The 18,859-nt window shown below is 42.9% G+C and overlaps 1 long non-coding RNA gene and 2 other non-coding genes across 3 annotated transcripts; 2 read left to right on the forward strand and 1 right to left on the reverse strand.

Annotated features, from left to right (window-relative positions):
* Nucleotides 1–11,589: 11,589 nt before the first annotated feature.
* LOC138568386 (uncharacterized) lies at nucleotides 11,590–18,637 on the forward strand. Its single transcript, XR_011302727.1, has 2 exons — nucleotides 11,590–11,668; nucleotides 18,334–18,637. It is a non-coding gene; the product is annotated as an uncharacterized lncRNA (long non-coding RNA).
* TRNAI-UAU (transfer RNA isoleucine (anticodon UAU)) lies at nucleotides 12,131–12,225 on the reverse strand. Its single transcript has 2 exons — nucleotides 12,188–12,225; nucleotides 12,131–12,166 (listed from the first exon to the last, which is right to left on the reverse strand). It is a non-coding gene; the product is annotated as a tRNA-Ile (tRNA).
* On the forward strand, nucleotides 12,708–12,779 carry TRNAP-UGG (transfer RNA proline (anticodon UGG)). Its single transcript has one exon. It is a non-coding gene; the product is annotated as a tRNA-Pro (tRNA).
* Nucleotides 18,638–18,859: the final 222 nt, after the last annotated feature.

Consider the following 18,859-nt stretch of genomic DNA (forward strand, 5'->3'; position numbering starts at 1 on the left):
ATATGGGAGTCATGGATCACAATAAAAAAGATCTTTAGGGTGGAGTATGAGAATACCTGTTTGAGTCCTGGGATATGGAAATGCTCAACGGCAGAACAATTAGTGATCATCCTGGGCATCATACATGGTCAAATGGTATCTCTTATAGTACGTTGGACTATGTATTTGTATGCTCTAGGATCCAACAACAGGTGCAGGACATGATAGTTATCCCCAATGAATGGAGTGACCACGCTGCCCTGAAATGTGAGATCAGTATTTCCAGAGAGCAGTCTTTGTCCAGTAATACGGGTATGGTGAAAACTAATAAAGCGGGTACCAGGATTTCCTGGTCTGATAAAAACATAACACTCGCCATCGAAGCTCTGGGGGTGGTAGGACCCAAAAAGTTCCTTAACTTTGATGAGATGTCAATCGACTCTATAGAGGACAGGATCCTGAGGGGAAAAAACTGCCCTATGACAAGGCGATCAGAGACATGAAAAGGAATCTCAAAGCTGAGCTTCGTAAGGTCAAGAAATCTATGGCCCCTGGGGAGGGATATTATGTAAAGGTCAGGGGAATCAAAAACAGATATAGAGCGGCCATTAAGGCGAAAAGAAGGGCGGACAAGGTTCTCTCCTGGCAAAGATTGGTGAAGACCATATGTGAAGGAAAGACACGTAACATCTGGTCCCTCTTGGGCGAGGCACGAGGTGTTCAGAATGGGGCACTAGCCAACCCCATTGAAGCTAGGGTGTGGGTAAAATTCCTGGAAAATCGAAATGTAGAGCCAGAGGATGATAAACCAACAGTATTGAGTAGTCCCCCACCAGTGGCTCCAATTGCTATATAACACGAACTCATACTGAATAAGATTAAAGAGATAAAATCTTCACGAGCACCGGGCCCTAACGGATTGGCCAATATTGTTATTAAATCGTTCCCTGAGTTCTGGGCCAGCCTGATGGGCATATTATTTGAGAAGATCTTAAAATCAGGTAAAATACCCCATTCATGGCAAACGGCAATATTAATCCCTGTGTTCAAAAAGGGAAATAGACTTGACCCAAGCAACTAGAGGTTGCTTTCAATGTTAGATGCCACGGGGAAGATATTTGCCTCACTTTTGTTAAAAGAACTACAACTATGGGCGGAGAGTTCCGGTGTACTGTCCAAATTTCAAAGTGGGTTTAGGCAGGGATACTCCACCTCCCATAATATCATGGTTATGGCCATCCTACGATCTAGAGCGAAGAGAGGGGGGCTGCCCCACTTTATGCCTTATATGTAGATTTCACAGCGGCCTTCGTTTCCATTCCTAGAAGCCGCTTGTGGCGGAAATTGAAACTAATGGGCTGCCCTGAAGGTTTACTATATTATATTAGACTTTTACATCAAGATAATTCAGTAAAACTGAAGTTAGACCAAGAAGGCCATACAACAGTTAATGTTGCCCAAAGCAGGGGAGTAAAACAAGGCTGTGTCACAGCGCCTTTAATCTACAACCTATATGGTTATGACATCCCTGAAGCAATATCTCCGGCAAGCAACTGCCCCCCTAAAATTGGCAAAGCCACTTGTCCCGTATTAGCGTACGCAGATGAATCTGGTGATATTTGATAACACCATTAGTGGGATACGTAGATCGGCGGCTGCACTGTGGGAGTATGCAGATGTGAATGGCCTTAGCATCAATCTAGGAAAAACGAAGGTCATCAGATACACAAATAAGAAAGTATCTTGTGTGCAGCTTACGGTAGGCTTGGTGAGTATTTCCTATGTTCCCCAATATCGATATCTGGGCATTGATTTTGAAGTCAATGGTGATTATGTGGCCTGCAAACAAATGCGCAGCATTAGAGCGGCACAACTGACTGCCCTGTTTTATAGGTTTACTGTTAATCAGGGCGGTTTCACACTACGGGGCACTCGGCAACTCTACGTACACGCTTTCTCCCCGGCCATAATATACAGGCTAGAAGCCCTTCTTGAGATTGATCCAAAGTGGCTACAGGTGATCGAAGGTAGATTCTGGCGCTGTATTCTTGGCCTACCTGCCAGTATTCCAATGGCCATAATCAGATTAGAGCTTGGCTTGATCTCTCTAAAGACCTTAGTATTGAAGAAGCGGGCCTCATTATACTTAAAAATGACTCGAGACACAAGTCATGGATTGTTAACAGCTGTCCATCAGGAAATGGCTAGGGAAAATTCGGTATGCGCAACCATTGATCAGATGGCTAAACTGTTTCATAAAATAGGCTGGAAATCTAGGGACGGTTGCTATTCAGAAGAAGCACAAAGGGCTCTGAGTAAACAAATAGATCTCTGGGATTGGTTAGAGAACTACGAACATCTAAGGAGTTTAAAAAGCTAACAATTTGTGCAATATAGTTTGTATGAGTTTAAGAAACCGCAGAGATATTTGAACATCTGCCCATCAGCCAGACTTAGACAGTTCATTTTATTGCTCAGATTGGAGCAACCTCCCACTATTATAATCACGCGGAGAACAGATAAGATTGCTGTCGAGCTGCGAACATGCCGCCTATGTAAAGCTCAAGATCGGCTGGAGACGGTAAAGCACCTTTTGACTGAATGCCCAGAAATGGCTAGTACATTTAATCTTCTCCTTGGTAGCTACGTTCATGATAACAAGTACATCAAGGATGACGTCTTTTGGCATCATTGTATTAATTCCAATAGTATGCTCCTGTTGACAGCCTTATATACCATCTGGCTGAGAGTTGATGTTAGCCTGGGCATAACACTTTAGATTACTGATCAAGTAATTTTAGTTTAATTTTGTATAGATAACTGGGAGTTTAATATATGAATATATGTTAATGGATTTTATGTGTTTTTCCTAGGTTATGAATTTTCTACATTTGTATTTGGATTATGTATTACTATCTTGCTATTTTAAAGGTTTGTGTAAAGTTTATAATCTAAACTATATCACAATAAATATTATTATTACTATGGGCAAAAAGGGCCAATTCTCTAATGGGAACTAGATATAAATAAAGGGGTAAACCTGCGATTCAGTCTCTGGTCCTTCAGGTAAAGAACATGCATATATAACGAACAATGGACCAGTAGAACGGGATGACACCAATTACTCAAAGAATCTCCATTTTAATTCAATATTCATATAATAACAATAACTTCATGTATAGTTTAAAAAGATCAATTCATTTAGTCAGCATCTCTCTCAAACATTCAGTCTTAAACCCATACTTCCTCATTCAAACCTCTTCAGCAATAAAACCAATTTCGCATTTGATATACTGTCTCTTCATACTCTTTACACAGAACTCTCCATAGATTACAGTCATGTATTTGTGACCCAGTACTTAATATCAGGTGTCATATCAAATCTGATTTCTTATTTCCAGACTGTTTAAATAGTCGTCGACACGTGTTTCCGTCCACTTAGAGATGATTATCTCTCTTCTTATAAAGACCTTCTTCAGGACGTAGGACCGGATATAGTTGATCCACCCTTCTGGAATGGTATAGGCCAAATTCCAATCTAGTAAAAACATACATAAAACATCCATCAGGATATGTTATCATCCCTATTTCTTATTCGAGGTGACTAATATTGTCACATGTGTAATGATTAATCAACACATAGAAACCTACTCACCCCCAATATATAGACTCTAGGGAAAGCGGGTAGGTAGACGGAATCAATCCTCCACTGGTAACCAAGAACTAGCGGAAAACCTGTGGACAACAGAGACAATTGATTCTCTGTTCTTATATATATATTCCTAAAACATAGGATACAATCCTAAAACATAGGATACAATATCAATCACTACCTGGTGTAGATACAGTGCACTTACATACTCCACTTCATAGATATGTGTGGTATTCCTCTTGTGCGACACTCAAGAATAGGGCCCTGGCCTTAAAAACTCCACAATCTAAGGGAACAATAATAAAATACCAATGTATCTGCTAATTTCTTTCTTCAATGTTTAATAATGCATATGCACTGTATATATAAGCTTACCCTCGACGCACTCCTGTGTGGGAGCAAAAGCAAATTATTGGTCCATCTGATGTCGGGTGCTCCAGCCAGTAATTTGGCAATGGATTCCCTAAAAACAACAACATTATGGAAAGGGGGCCAGTCACCACATAGGTATTGACCTCTCGTATATAAAAATTACAAATGCTATCCAATGCCTGGGTACCACCACTACAACATTATATCAAGGTCCCTTCTCCCACTTGGGCATGTCCATCAGTCTTTGTCTATACCTAGGACCTGTTCGCAAGTTAGCGGCATGGACCAACTCCACAGATCTATGTATATACTTAGATCCTGTTCGCATCTTCGCAACTGGTGACATATATTTAAATGTAATCTCGTGTTGTCCCCTCAACCCATTCTATCAGTGCATATACGCAATATGGGAGTATTATATTACATTACATTCCAGTTGGTGAGCAGCCATCTAATATGCAGCCTCAGCTGAAAACTGCTCGTATCACAATCATAGCGGCATCTATTTGATATACTTACCAGTGTTTGTAACTTGCTGCCGTACCTCGCCACTCGTACACACGCCGTTCGTGGGGGTAGTAATAGAGAAAGGACTCTCTATTTAACCTATGGGTCTGTACTAAACACAAAAAATTGACCATTATGTTGTACCAGGGTTCTCAACACAACATAGAAAATGGACTGTTCAGGACGGCACTCGCAATCAGTACCGCTTCGAGAGAAAATAAAGAAAAAATCATGTCATGTTAACCAAATACACGCGCTAGAACAATCTCTATTTAATTGACCACACCACGGAGAGCAGTTTGTTATACTATTATGGAATAACCATCCGTATGGGCCATAGCTAAACCTATTCATTGTGAAGGTGATCATGCCACTCCCTATCGATCTTACTGATATTTAAAAGTGCGCTTTAGCCGTAATTGAAAAACGTCATGAAAGAAGCCACTAATATGAAATAAAGTGAGATTCTTTAGTCAGATTGACTAGACTCCCAAGCATAAGGTCTAGGTCACTACCACATCATTTCCTAAAGTACATCGGCTATATGAGATGTCATTTTCCTACACCACCATTATATACTAGGTACATAATAAATATCGTAATCATGTCAGTACATGGGATTAATTCCACCCCATATGTGGTTTAATTACGAAGTTGTTTATATTCTACTGCTTATGATGTTTATCAGAAAAACATTTTCTGGCAGATATGTCATTTCGTCAGTCCCACAGTTTTTTAATTTTTCAGTTTTACTTTTTACTTCTTTCGTTTTATAACAACAGCAACAGCCATATTCAGAAAGACAACATATATTACCAAGTACCGCTACATTATATGTGCCTAAACATTGGTCATCTTCTGGTTTTGTTATCAACGAAATTTTTTTGTCGTAAATGCATTTGTACAGTTCCTTATAATGAGGGAGTTCCATTTGACTGAGGCATTAAGGCCATTCCTGACCGTGTCTAGGGTATGGATCCAACATTGTTCGATTCGATGCAGTATTGTCCCCATGTCACCGCCTCTCATGTTGTTTTTAATATGTTGGAGCACAAACCATCTTAAATCAGTGTCTTTGTGTTGTAATCTTACAAAGTGTTCAACGAGCGGTTTGTTTCTTATGCAACTCCTATGTTCAGATATTCATTGTCTAACCTCTCTTGTAGTTTTACCAACATAAAGCAGTTGACAGGGGCAGCTAATCACACAGATTACATTTTTTGTCAGACAATTCGTATGATGTCGCATTTTCCATACTCTATTTCCGTAGGTAAATTCACGTTTTGTCTCGGTCAATGGACACACCACACATTTTCCACACTTATAGTGCCCCACAATCGGGGGCAAACCCCACTGGTTATTAATAGTTTGTTCTTTCAAAGGGTCTCTGTAAGTGTGGACCAACTTTTGTCTACGGTTTTGATTTCTTTTAAATGCAAACATCGGTTTTTGTGTTAGTGAACCAGGCTGTTTTACAAGATTCCAGTGTTTGTTGATGATTCTCTTAACATCTCCACTTATTGGATTAAATGTGGTAACACATACCAGACGTTCATTCTTAGTTTTTTTACGAGTGGTTAGATATGTCTCTCGATCGGTATACTCTGCTCTTTTCATATGGTCTTTCACTGATGTCTTCTAGGATAGCCTCTGTTAATCAGCCTCTCTTTCAGTTGTTCAGCGTGAATTTTAAATTCATCTTTCTCTGTGCAATTCCTCCTGATTCGTAAGAATTGGCCATATGGTAAATTCTGGCGTAAACTGGAGGGATGAAAACTATTGAAGTGCAGGAGTGAGTTCTTATCCGTCGGTTTTTTAAAAAGAGTAGTAATAAGCTGATTTGCACTTATTTAATCACAAGGTCAAGAAAACTAACCTGTCTGTGACTGTACTCCATGGTGAATTTTATATTCGTGTCACATCGGTTTAGCCACTTGTGGAATTCCTCCAAAGACTTTACAGAACCCCTCCAGATTAGGAAGACATCATCAATATACCGACGCCATAATTGAAGATGGGATTTTAGCGTCGGATGAGTCATAAGGAGGTTATCAACCCCAAGAGTATATTTGTTCTCGTGATTGGCCATGTACAAATTTGCAACATCGGGGGCAAAAGTAGCCCCCCATGTTCACACCCTTCTCCTGTTTGTAAAGCTGTCTCTTAAACAGGAAGACGTTTTCAGTCATTGCCAACCGTATACATTCCTGAATGAATTCAGTAGGGGGTTGATAAGGTCTAGTTCTGGTATTTAGATATTCACCTAGAACTTGAAGACATTCCATCTGTGAAATAGCCGTATACAACGGCTCAACATCCATAGTTACCAATATGTCATCTTCCTCTATTTGAATTTCACTGATAATCTTGACCATATGTGTAGAATCTCTCATATATGATGGCATCCTAAGGACTAGTGGCTTAAGAAAAAACTCTGTATACACAGACAGGGGTTCGAGCAGCGAATCGACCGCAGACACAATAGGCCTGCCTGGTAGATTTATTTGGTTTTTGTGGATTTTGGGCAGTATATAAAATGCTGCCTTTTTGGGTCCCTTTTTGTTTAGAAAACACCCTTCTTCAACACTAATCCACTTTTCTTGTATTGCGTGGTTGGTCAGGCTTTTTATCTCATCTTGCAATCTTAGCGTAGGGTCCCTATCCAACTTTTTATATGATTGTCTGTCACCCAATAGACGCATGCACTCGGTTTCATAGGCATTTGTGTCGAGAACAACAATACCACCCCCCTTATCAGCTGGTTTTATAGTAATCGATTCTTCCCTACACAACCTGGCCAAACTGCTTCTCTCATCTCTAGTGAGATTATCAGGTTTGTGGTACTTTTTCTTAATGGCATCGAGAGTTTCTCGAGTCACAATATTTTCGAATGCCAATATTTCAGGTGTGCAGGTATGAGAGGGAGGACTAAAAGTGGACTTTACCTTTAGACCACTAACATTAGGGACCAGCTCAGGGTTGCTGCTTTTTTCACATTGATGAGCAGGAAGGTAAACTTCGAAAACATGTTTCAGCCGTATGTTTCTAAAAAATCTTTTTAGTTCTAATTCTATATTGAACATATCGGCTCTCGGGGTAGGGACATAGGACAGACCTTTGGATAATAAATCCAAGTCTGGTTTTTCAAGTCGATGGGAGGATAAATTGAATATAGGCATTTTGTCTTGAGGGTCAAGGCTTACTGGTTTGAGTACCACTGGTTCTCATGCCCTGTCCCTGGCCGTATTGTGGCTGTCGCTGTTTCGGCCTGCCTCTCTGTCCCCCTCTGAAAAAAACCTGTTGTTGGTTCTGTGAGGTGTTGGAAAACGTGGCATACCTATTGTTCCTCCGGTAGTTGTTACCACCAATAGGGGGGTCGGTGAAGAAACCTTTCCTCAAATAAGGATAAGTTCTTTCCTCATTATAGTTGGTAATATCTTTTTGTAATTTATTGATTTTTCGTTCCAAATTAAATTGTTTGAACTTTTTAATTTCTTCCTCCAACTCCTCCAGTTGTTTTTTGGCATCACCCACTGTCGTACTTTCTAAGAGCTCCTTCTCCAAAGCCGCCAACTCCTCCCCCTGCTTCTTTGTTTCTTCCTGTGCTGTTTCTACGATCAAGATGATCCAATCCCGAGAACACTTGTTGCCAACCCCACTAAAGTTCTTTTGGAACTTGGTGTTGTCAACAAATATCCTCGGGATGTTCTTGACCTGCAGACCCTCTGGAATAATTCCTGATTTCAAATACTTTAACATGAATTGTCCATGTAGATCTGTCCGAGTTAGTTTTTTCATTTTTTGTAGAATTTTTTCGACTTCATTTGTTGCAGCCACCTTCTCCCCGATTGGACCTTCTCCAAACGGAGCTATGGGGCCTTCCAACAATTTTTTATAATGATCCTCAGTAAACGAAAAGATATTCACATTCTTCATTTTCTACCTTCGACCATGTAATTTCTTTGCACCTATTTATGTGTCCCTGCAGCCGCGGGCTGTACTAAACAGATATAAATAAAGGGGTAAACCTGCGATTCCTTTGGCCTATAACATTCCAGAAGGGTGGATCAACTATATCCGGCCCTACGTCCTGAAGAAGGTCTTTATAAGAAGAGAGATAATCATCTCTAAGTGGACCGAAACACGTGTCGACGACTATTTAAACAGTCTGGCAATTAGAAACCAGTTTTGATATGACACCTTTAATTAAGGACTGGGTCCCTAATACACGACTGTAATCTATGGAGAGTTCTGTGTAAAGAGTATGAAGACACAGTATATGAAATGCCAAATCGGTTTTATTGCTGAAGAAGTTCGAATGACGAAGTATGGGTATAAGACTCAATGTTTGAGATAGATGCTGACTAAATGAATTGATCTTTTTAAACTATACATGAAGTTATTGTTATTATATGAATATTGAATTAAAATGGAGATTTTTTGAGTAATTGGTGTCATCCCGTTCAACTGGTCTAATGGGAACTAGCCTTCTCAGTGTGAGCAGGCTAGCTCCCATTATTATGCAGGACTTGCCCACTAGGGGCAAAAAGGGCCAATTCTCTAATGGGAACTAGCCATCTGTTCTGACTTGAGTGTCGTGTAGACCGTTGAAACCTCCGTCCTCAAGTGACGCACAGGGGAACTAAAAGAAACCCGCTGTGCGACCTTTGGGGCCACAGGTGGGAGATGTTACTTCCCGGATCCACTGAACCTCTGGAACACCGATGCTGCTGTCAAAAAGAACGAGGTTAAGTACTAGGCAATTACAATATATATCACGGTAACCTAAGAATCTGAATAGTCTTACCTATCTGGTGTTAGGAAAACCCAGGAAACCTAGGAGGGAGGTTCGAGACTCAGATGAGGCGGTCCCTAGAACAGTAGAACCGCAGGATAGCGTGGTTGCAGGATAAGCCACCTGTAGTACTGAAGGCGTGACTTGAATTCCAAGAGGGAAATGGCGTAGGAATTCAACAAGGTACCAAGGGATGATCCAAAGGCAAGTCAGGGTCGTGTCCAAAATCCAGCAACAGGTTAACAGTTCCAAGCAAAGGTACAAAGGAATATCCGAAGGAGTCCAAGATAGATTTCCGAGATCAAGGTAAACAGTAGAGCAAAACGTAACGCCAAACAGGGTCTGAAGACAGCTGAGAAGCAATGAGTGTTCCGTGTCTCACGCCTTATATACTGTGCGTTTCTGGGTCATGTGACGTTTCTGGGTCATGTGACGTCCACCAAGGTCACGTGAGGAACGGCACTCTGGATCACGTGATCGGCGTGGAGATGTAACGCCGCCCCTTCTGCTGTATGTTCTCCATGGCAATTGCCAGTGCAGGAAGGGCTGCAATCGAGCCCGTACACCATACCTGGTACAGAGCTTTCGGTCCTTTGGGTTAACCGAATCACATGAGCCTCGAACCCTGGAGGGAGGTGTTGGGGAAATATGAGCAGTGTTCTGGTGTGCAGTGGATCGGTGTGCAGAGGATCGCCTAACACCATCTCAGTGTGAGTAGACTAGTTCCCATTATTATGCAGGACTTGACCACTAGGGGCAAAAAGGGCCAATTCTCTAATGGGAACTAGCCTTCTCAGTGTGAGTAGGCTAGTTCCCATAATTATACAGGACTTGGCCACTAGGGGCAAAAAGGGCCAATTCTCTAATGGGAACTAGCCTTCTCAGTGTGCATAGGATAGTTCCCATTATTATGCAGGACTTGGACCTTTCACTAAGGGCAAAAAGGGCCAATTATCTAATGGGAAGGGAACTAGCCTTCTCAGTGTGAGTAGGCTAGTTCCCATAATTATACAGGACTTGGTCACTAGGGGCAAAAAGGGCCAATTCTCTAATGGGAACTAGCCTTCTCAGTGTGCATAGGCTAGTTCCCATTATTCTGCATGACTTGGCCCTTTCACTAGGGACAAAAAGGGCCAATTCTCTAATGGGAACTAGCCTTCTCAGTGTGAGTAGGCTAGTTCCCATTATTATGCAGGACTTGGCCACTAGGGGCAAACAGGGCCAATTCTGTAATGGGAACTAGCTATCTCAGTGTGAGTAGACTAGTTCCCATTATTATGCAGGACTTGACCACTAGGGGCAAAAAGGGCCAATTCTCTAATGGGAACTAGCCTTCTCAGTGTGAGTAGGCTAGTTCCCATAATTATACAGGACTTGGCCACTAGGGGCAAAAGGCCCAATTCTCTAATGGGAACTAGCCTTCTCAGTGTGCATAGGCTCGTTCCCATTATTATGCAGGACTTGGCCCTTTAACTAGCGGCAAAAAGGGCCAATTATCTAATGGGAAGGGAACTAGCCTTCTCAGTGTGAGTAGGCTAGTTCCCATAATTATACAGGACTTGGTCACTAGGGGCAAAAAGGGCCAATTCTCTAATGGGAACTAGCCTTCTCAGTGTGCATAGGCTAGTTCCCATTATTCTGCATGACTTGGCCCTTTCACTAGGGACAAAAAGGGCCAATTCTCTAATGGGAACTAGCCTTCTCAGTGTGAGTAGGCTAGTTCCCATTATTATGCAGGACTTGGCCACTAGGGGCAAACAGGGCCAATTCTGTAATGGGAACTAGCTATCTCAGTGTGAGTAGACTAGTTCCCATAATTATGCAGGACTTGACCACTAGGGGCAAAAAGGGCCAATTCTCTAATGGGAACTAGCCTTCTCAGTGTGAGTAGGCTAGTTCCCATAATTATACAGGACTTGGCCACTAGGGGCAAAAGGCCCAATTCTCTAATGGGAACTAGCCTTCTCAGTGTGCATAGGCTCGTTCCCATTATTATGCAGGACTTGGCCCTTTAACTAGCGGCAAAAAGGGCCAATTATCTAATGGGAAGGGAACTAGCCTTCTCAGTGTGCATAGGCTAGTTCCCATAATTATGCAGACCTTGGCCCTTTCACTAGGGGCAAAAAGGGCCAATTCTCTAATGGGAACTAGCCTTCTCACACTGAAGCAGCTATAAATGGCCCTAGCAACCAATGGTCCATTTCTGGATGGGAACTAGTATCAACCAATGGGAGATGCTGTGGGTGGAACTGTTGTGGGGGAGATGGTAATGGCGAATACAGTGGAGGGATGGCAGCGGAAGAGAGAGTACAGACAGACTTACACAGAGAGTCTGGGTGCGGGAAAAGAGAAGGGCAAAGCAGGTAGTTGGAATGAATGCGACTCTGGCAAGTTTGCAGAGAAAAGGCAAACGGAATGTGGGAGTGGGAGGGGGGAGAGGGCCGGTACGTGTAGCTGGCTCGTTGGTCTATGGGCATGCACATTTTGAATGTACACACGCCTCAAGACGACGGGAGCAACACAGGTTCCATCCCCGTTTTCGCCCTTAGAAGCCTCGGAGTATTAAGCGCCTTCAAAAAAAAAACATTACGATTACGATTTATCTATTTCTTTAGACATTTTGTTTCGAAGCTATTGATAATAAAGTGTTGCTCTTGGATACGCACGGTATCATGTTTGTAATCTGATTCACTGTGTCCAACGTGGCTTTAAATAAAGGCAGCCAAAATAATATCTCCAATCCGAAAGGTATATTTTTCTGGTCTGTGAAAATGTTGTACATGTGGACTTGGAAGAAGAGAAATCACATGAACAAAATCATCTCCTGCTCCAGGTGAGGCTCGAACTCACAACCTCGGCATTGCTCATCGCATGTACTGCTGTATAAGTACCGCGCGCTAACCGATTGCGCCACTGGAGCTGACTGTGGTGCCGAAGTTATTGGTGACAAGACATTCTCACCTTTGTAGGGGCTTAGTCACCAAGCTCATAGCTTATAATAAGTAATTGCTTAGCATTGGCAATGTTAGCTCACACTGCGAATACTGTACACTAAGAGTTTTTTTCCTGCAGCTGCGGAAATTCAAAATTTAAGTTGGTCAATGTTAGAGGATCCTCCATAAAACTATGAAAGGTCCAGGTTTATGCTAGATCAACCGCAAAACCTCTTCTTCAGACTAACACTAAAGTCTCGTAAGCGTTATTAAAGGTCTGCTTCCTCCTTACTTTTAATAATTATGTGGAATTATTGCTGTGAGAAGCTTGGTACCTGCACGCATGACCTGGGTGATCAGTTGTTTCATTAGTGTGTTAATTTTAAGAATTATTTCACAAAAAAGAGCCCAACCTGTATAAGTATCTCTGTAAAAAATGTATATGCCACTGTACAGTTCATATGCAGCTGGCTCGTTGGTCTAGGGGTATGATTCTCGCTTTGGGTGCGAGAGGTCCCGGGTTCAAATCCCGGACGAGCCCTTATTTTTAAAAGAATGTTTAACGGACAAAACGAACATATTTGATTTACGGGTTTTGATTTACAAACGTTTTAGAAAGTTTCGAAATTGGGTATGTATTTTTTTTTTGTTTGTGAGGGATCAGTTAAGGACATTCACGATAGCAGGAAGTAGAGTGAAAGTGCTCCACACCCAACACCAGTGTCTCAATTAATACCTTTGTCTTACACCATGACATTGGATATTTTATTCGTCGGCGATATATTGCTTTCCAGTACAGACTGAAAAAATACAAAGCAAGCAACATTGAAGATAAACGCTATCTTAAATCTCAGTTGGAAAATATGTAACCAGATTCTATGTCAAGACCGGAGGCTCGGATTATGCTTAACTCTTCTACTTTACTGTCAGCAGCAAAGAAAAACCTGAACAATAGCATACAAAAAACAAGCAAAACTACAATAACCATGAGGTTTTTCGGATTTTGTAGTCCATCCCTATAGGTCCTTAAACTGACCACGTGTTCCCAACAATCCAATAAACAAATAGCAGTCCTCTCAAAACCCTTGTCCTTCCTATATTCTCCCTCTTTCTTTGCTGCTCGGCAGCGAGTTAAGTACCCTTTTTTCTTATTACGTATGAAAACGTGTGTGTGTACTGAGAGTGTGTTTAAACAATACGTTGATGATTATTGTGCCTGCAGGCGGAGCATATCTGCTACTTTCACGGTGTACTGAAGTTGCGGACGCGACGGGGCTGGGGCACCGGCGACCGCAACTTCGCAAACCCGTCAGAGAGGGCACTGCGGTACGGAAGAAGGAGCGCGACGGGACCGCGTTGTTTTGGCTCACTTCTTCCGTGCCGAGTTATATTGAGAGGAGTTAGTGTCGGTGATCGATCATTCAATTATTTTCGAATCACAATTGGATTCAATATTATTACGCACCGTTCATGAGAACGAGCGTAGCGGCCTGTGTGTCAGGAACACTATAGCGCCCCTGCAGGCAATCAGTGATACCGCAGTCATACGGGCACAGTCCCAGGTAAAACCTGTATTGATATAACATACCTGTATATATATTATATACTCAGAACCAGGGAATTAAATTTATATATTTTCTTTTGGACATATTTTTACTCTCTGTACTGAGAGAGTGAGAATCCCTGGTATACAATTATAACTATTTGATTTCCCCGAGGCCTGAGAATAATGAGTTCCTCCAGTGATGAGGGGAAGGCTAGTGTTAGCCAAAAGAGGAGCCACATGGCCATGACAGACGTCCTACACAAAGCCCTGGGGGCTTCATTGGGACATGATCCTCAGCAGAGAGCGCTGATGGAGGATTGGCTCCGTTTTTCTCAGGGCCGGGAGGAGGTCAAGAGTTTGAAAGCTCGAATGAAATCTAAAGGGGGCAGTAAAGCAGCCCGTAGGGCGGAGGAAGCCCACACCCCCCCCCCGGGCACTCCACCAGAGAAAGGTGGAAAGAGGAAAAGAAAAGGTAAAGCGGTGCCTAGCAGGGGACGAGAATCATCTCATACCTCAGATGAGAGTGAGAAAGAGTGGGAGGAGGAGTACCCTGAAGAGGAGGAAATGCTATCGATATCCTCTTCAGGTGAAGAAAGCCATGAGGCGATAAAGAAAAGGAAAAATGAGGAGACTGAGGGGGACGGTGCGGATGATGAAGATTTCGATCGGGAGGCACTGATTCATCCCAGATCGTCAGAATGGGAACCCCCCAAAAGAATTGCGTCATATTTAAAGAAACGCCTGAGGGCGCCGCTAGCCAAAGAGGCTAGAAGCAAAATGAGGGCAGAATGCCCAAGACCACTCCTCCCTGAAGAGGCAGCTGATACGTCAGTGATTGACGAAAAAATGATTACATTTATGGGTAAATTCACAAAAGATGTGAGGAAAGGACTTGATAGATCCTGGCGATCCTGTCAGGACAAGATGCTTGATGTGACGGGACCCCTCACTAAGATCCTCCAGATGGGTGAGGACGCGAAAATAAAAGGGGAACCGATAGACCCGACAATCCTCATAGGTTGGGCCCAAAGAGCGATATGCATGTTGGGTAATGCTAATCATGCCATAACCACCGAAAGGAGGAGATCGTTGTTGGTCAAGATCGACCCTAATTTGAGTGAGTTAGCATCTTCTGACTCAGCTTCGTCAGCTAAAGGAAAGCTATTTGGAGACTCCTTCATCAAGGAGCTCTCCAGATTTGTGAACTCATATGCAGCCTTGGATAAGGCGCAAGCATCGTTGAAGAGAGTTTTTGGGAGACAGGTTTTTGGACGGGCCAGCAGAGCTAGGGGTCGCTCGGCTGGCCGGTACCATTTCAACCGATCCTTTCAAGATAGAACAAATTGGCGCGATCAAGAAGAGCGCAAACAAACGCCTTTTTTCCCATCGAGGAGTAGAATCTGGCGAGGGGAGCGTCAGCAAAATAACACAGGTGAGATTGCCTTATACAAGTACAGTGACCCCAGAGGTAGGGAGGAGGACCGCTCAATTTTTGGAAAATTGGTTAGACATTTCAGGGGATCCCTGGGTGATTCAGACTGTTCAAGGTTTTTATATAGATTTTATAGAAACTCCTTATCAGAGAGAACCGCCAAGAAGTTTAGAAATGAACAGCGAAGACAAGGCCTTACTGGAGAAAGAGTTACAGTCTTTACGAATCAAATGGGCTATTCGACCCGCGACGGTTCAGGTAGGAGGTTACATAAGCAATATGTTCATAGTAAAAGGAAGACACAAGACAAGACCAATCATAAATCTGAGAGGCCTAAACAGCTATGTGGTATACAGACATTTCAAGATGGAAGGGATACATCTGTTGAGAGATACTCTTATTCAGGGAGATTGGTTGGCCAGAATAGATTTGAAATATGCTTACCTGACCATTCCCATCGCAGAGGAACACTGCAAATTTCTAAGGTTCCTCTGGGAAGGAACGATTTGGGAATTTCGATGTCTACCCTTCGGCCTGGCATCAGCACCGTGGTGTTTCACAAAGATGCTGAAACCCGTGGTGTCTCATCTCAGAGCTCAGGGGACTGATAATCTATCTAGACGTCATTTGCCTGATGTGTCAAGAGAAGGGATTGTTGATAGAACAGATTCAGATAACTATAGAGGTGTTAGAGAATCTGGGTTTCCTAATAAATTGGGAAAAGTCCAATATAATCCCTGTACAGTCAATAGAATTTCTGGGTTTCATTGTGGACTCGTTACAGGGAACTCTCAGTTTACCTATTGTCAAGGTGAACGACATCAAGTAACAACTGAGACATACTCTAGCGAGAGGCGAGATGTCGTTGAGGGACATAGCGAGATTGGTGGGCCGACTAGCGGCATCAATTCAAGCGATTTTCCCAGGGCCTCTGCATTACAGGGCACTCCAGAGGTTGAGGATATCTCACCTCAGGAGGGGCGTTTCTTACGAATCAAGAGTGAATATTTCACAGGATGTGAGAGAGGAGCTAGAATGGTGGCTCCTTCATATGGATGCATGGAACGTGAGAGCCATATTTGGTTCATCCCCGGACCTCATTATCGAGTCCGACGCCAGCAGATGGGGCTGGGGAGCCAGATGTGGGAACGTATCCACAGGTGGCAGGTGGTCGGACCAGGAGACGAGACTCCACATAAACTGCCTGGAGTTGTTGGCAGGATCCTTTGCAGTGAGATGCTGGACTCAGGAGAAAGCACATTGTTGCGTCCTACGGAAGATGGACAATGTCTCCGCAGTCAGGTACATCAACAGACTGGGGGGGACGAGGTCCAAGTTATTGGCGGAATTGGCAAAAGAATTTTGGGAACTCTGTCTAGAGAGGAGAGTTTCGGTGACGGCGGAGTATCTGCCGGGACAGATGAACGAGGTGGCCGATTGGAACTCGAGATACCTCAGAGACGCCAGCGATTGGAAGCTGGAGGTAGTGTTCCAAGAAATTATGACACGGTGGGGTCCTTGTCAGATCGATCTGTTTGCTTCGAGGTTGAACAGCCAGCTTCCTCGGTTCTTCAGCTGGAGGCCGGATCCGGAAGCGGAAGCGACAGACGCCTTCCTACAACCCTGGGAACATCAGAGAAATTATGCGTTCCCTCCCTTTTCAATGATAGCGAGGACGCTAGCACAGGTGAGACGTCAAAAAGCATCCATAATTCTAATCACGCCAGACTGGAAGGGACAGGCGTGGTTTCCCAGTTTGTTAGAACTGACATACCACAACCCAGTACTTCTACCAGACACAGAATTTATCATTCGAGATCCCAGAGGGGGCAGTCATCCACTGGTGAGGTCAGGAGGACTCAAGTTAGTAGCTTGGGCGATTTCAGGAGATCTTGGGCTAGGCCAGGTTTATCGCATGAAGCTGAAAACATCATTAATGAATCATGGGCCCCAGGGACTCACAAAGCTTATAGATCAGCATGGGATAAATGGTATAGCTGGTGTATGGAAAGGGATATTCATCCCGATAGAGCAGATGTGGTACATGTAACCAATTTTTTAGCTCAGATGGCTCCGCAGGGCAAGGCTTACAGAACGATCAATACAGCCAGGTCAGCGATATCTGCGGGACACCCTAGAGTAGAGGGTAGAACGATTGGAGAACACCCGTTGATTTGTAGATTGTTAAGGGGAATAAAGATGTTGAGACCACCTAGTGTTAAGTATAACCAGTTGTGGGATGTAGATAAAGTTTTGAAACTGTTTTTATCTTGGCCAGATAATCATGACTTATCCCGGAAAGCGATTTCCGGCAAATTATCTATGCTTTTATGTCTGTTGGCATTTAAGAGATCTTCTGATGTGAGAGTGTTGGAGATTGACAGGAAGAGTATATCTCCGAATGGAGTGACTTTTCTTATAGCGAAAAGAACCAAAACAGGTTTGAGATCTATTTCCTATGAATCTTTTCCGGATCAACCAAAATTGTGTCCAGTCAGGTGTATAGAAGTTTACGAGGATATGACGAGGGATGTTAGACCTCCAGGTGTGTCGCAATTGTTGATAGCGATTTGCAAACCCTATAAAGCAGTGGTACCGGCCACTATCGCTAGATGGCTTAGATGGGTGATGGTTCAAGCGGGCATAGATGTTGAGAGATATGGCGCCCATTCAGCTAGAGGAGCGATGGCGACTAAAGCTTATAACATAGGAGCTAGGATAGAAGATATTATGAGAGCTGCAGACTGGTCGAATGAGTCGACATTTAAAACTTTCTATTTTAAACCCATGGAAAGTGCATCATCGTTGGTGGTAAGTAAGCTTTGAACAAGCATAATCCGGGCCTCCGGTCTTGACATAGAATTCAGATTTTCCACACATTTTTTACAGAAAGTCATAATTCTATTAAAGACACGGAGGCGAAGGATTATCCCACCCTACCAATCGTATGAGATGTAATTGATATGTATCATGTTGTGTTTACATATGTGCTGTTTATGATAAAATATTTCATGATTGATAATATTGCTTGATGAGCCGGTAGTAATGTTCTGATGCATACGATTGCCCACCCTTGATTTTGGTCTATAGTCACCTGTTACCTGATTTATTTTGTAGGAGGAGTGACGGATAACAAACAGACTGGAGTTTGATGCAAGACATGGATAAAGTTGAAGATGTACTGAACACACCCTCGCAGGATCAAAGAAAGAGGGAGAATAAAGGAAGGACAAGGGTTTTGAGAGGACTGCTATTTGTTTATTGGATTGTTGGGAACATGTGGTCAGTTTAAGGACCTATAGGGATGGACTACAAAATCCGAAAAACCTCATGGTTATTGTAGTTTTTCTTGTTTTTTGTATGCTATTGTTCAGGTTGTTTTTCTTTGCTGCTGATAGTAAAGTAGAAGAGTTAAGCATAATCCTTCGCCTCCATGTCTTTAATAGAATTATGACTTTCTGTAACGAATGTGTGGAAAATCTGAATTATTTCTGCATTCACTTTAGCACAGACCTTATTATGCACGGCAACACAGGGCAGGTGTAACATCATTTTTTTCCTATCTGTCAGAAAATCCTATCTTGCTGAACGAGCATGCATGCGCATGCTCAGTCAGTACTTAAGGAATGTGGTGTGCCTGTGT

This window comes from Ambystoma mexicanum, chromosome 1p (genome assembly GCF_040938575.1).
Source record: "Ambystoma mexicanum isolate Mex_15411 chromosome 1p, UKY_AmexF1_1, whole genome shotgun sequence".
Taxonomy (NCBI): Eukaryota; Metazoa; Chordata; class Amphibia; order Caudata; family Ambystomatidae; genus Ambystoma; species Ambystoma mexicanum.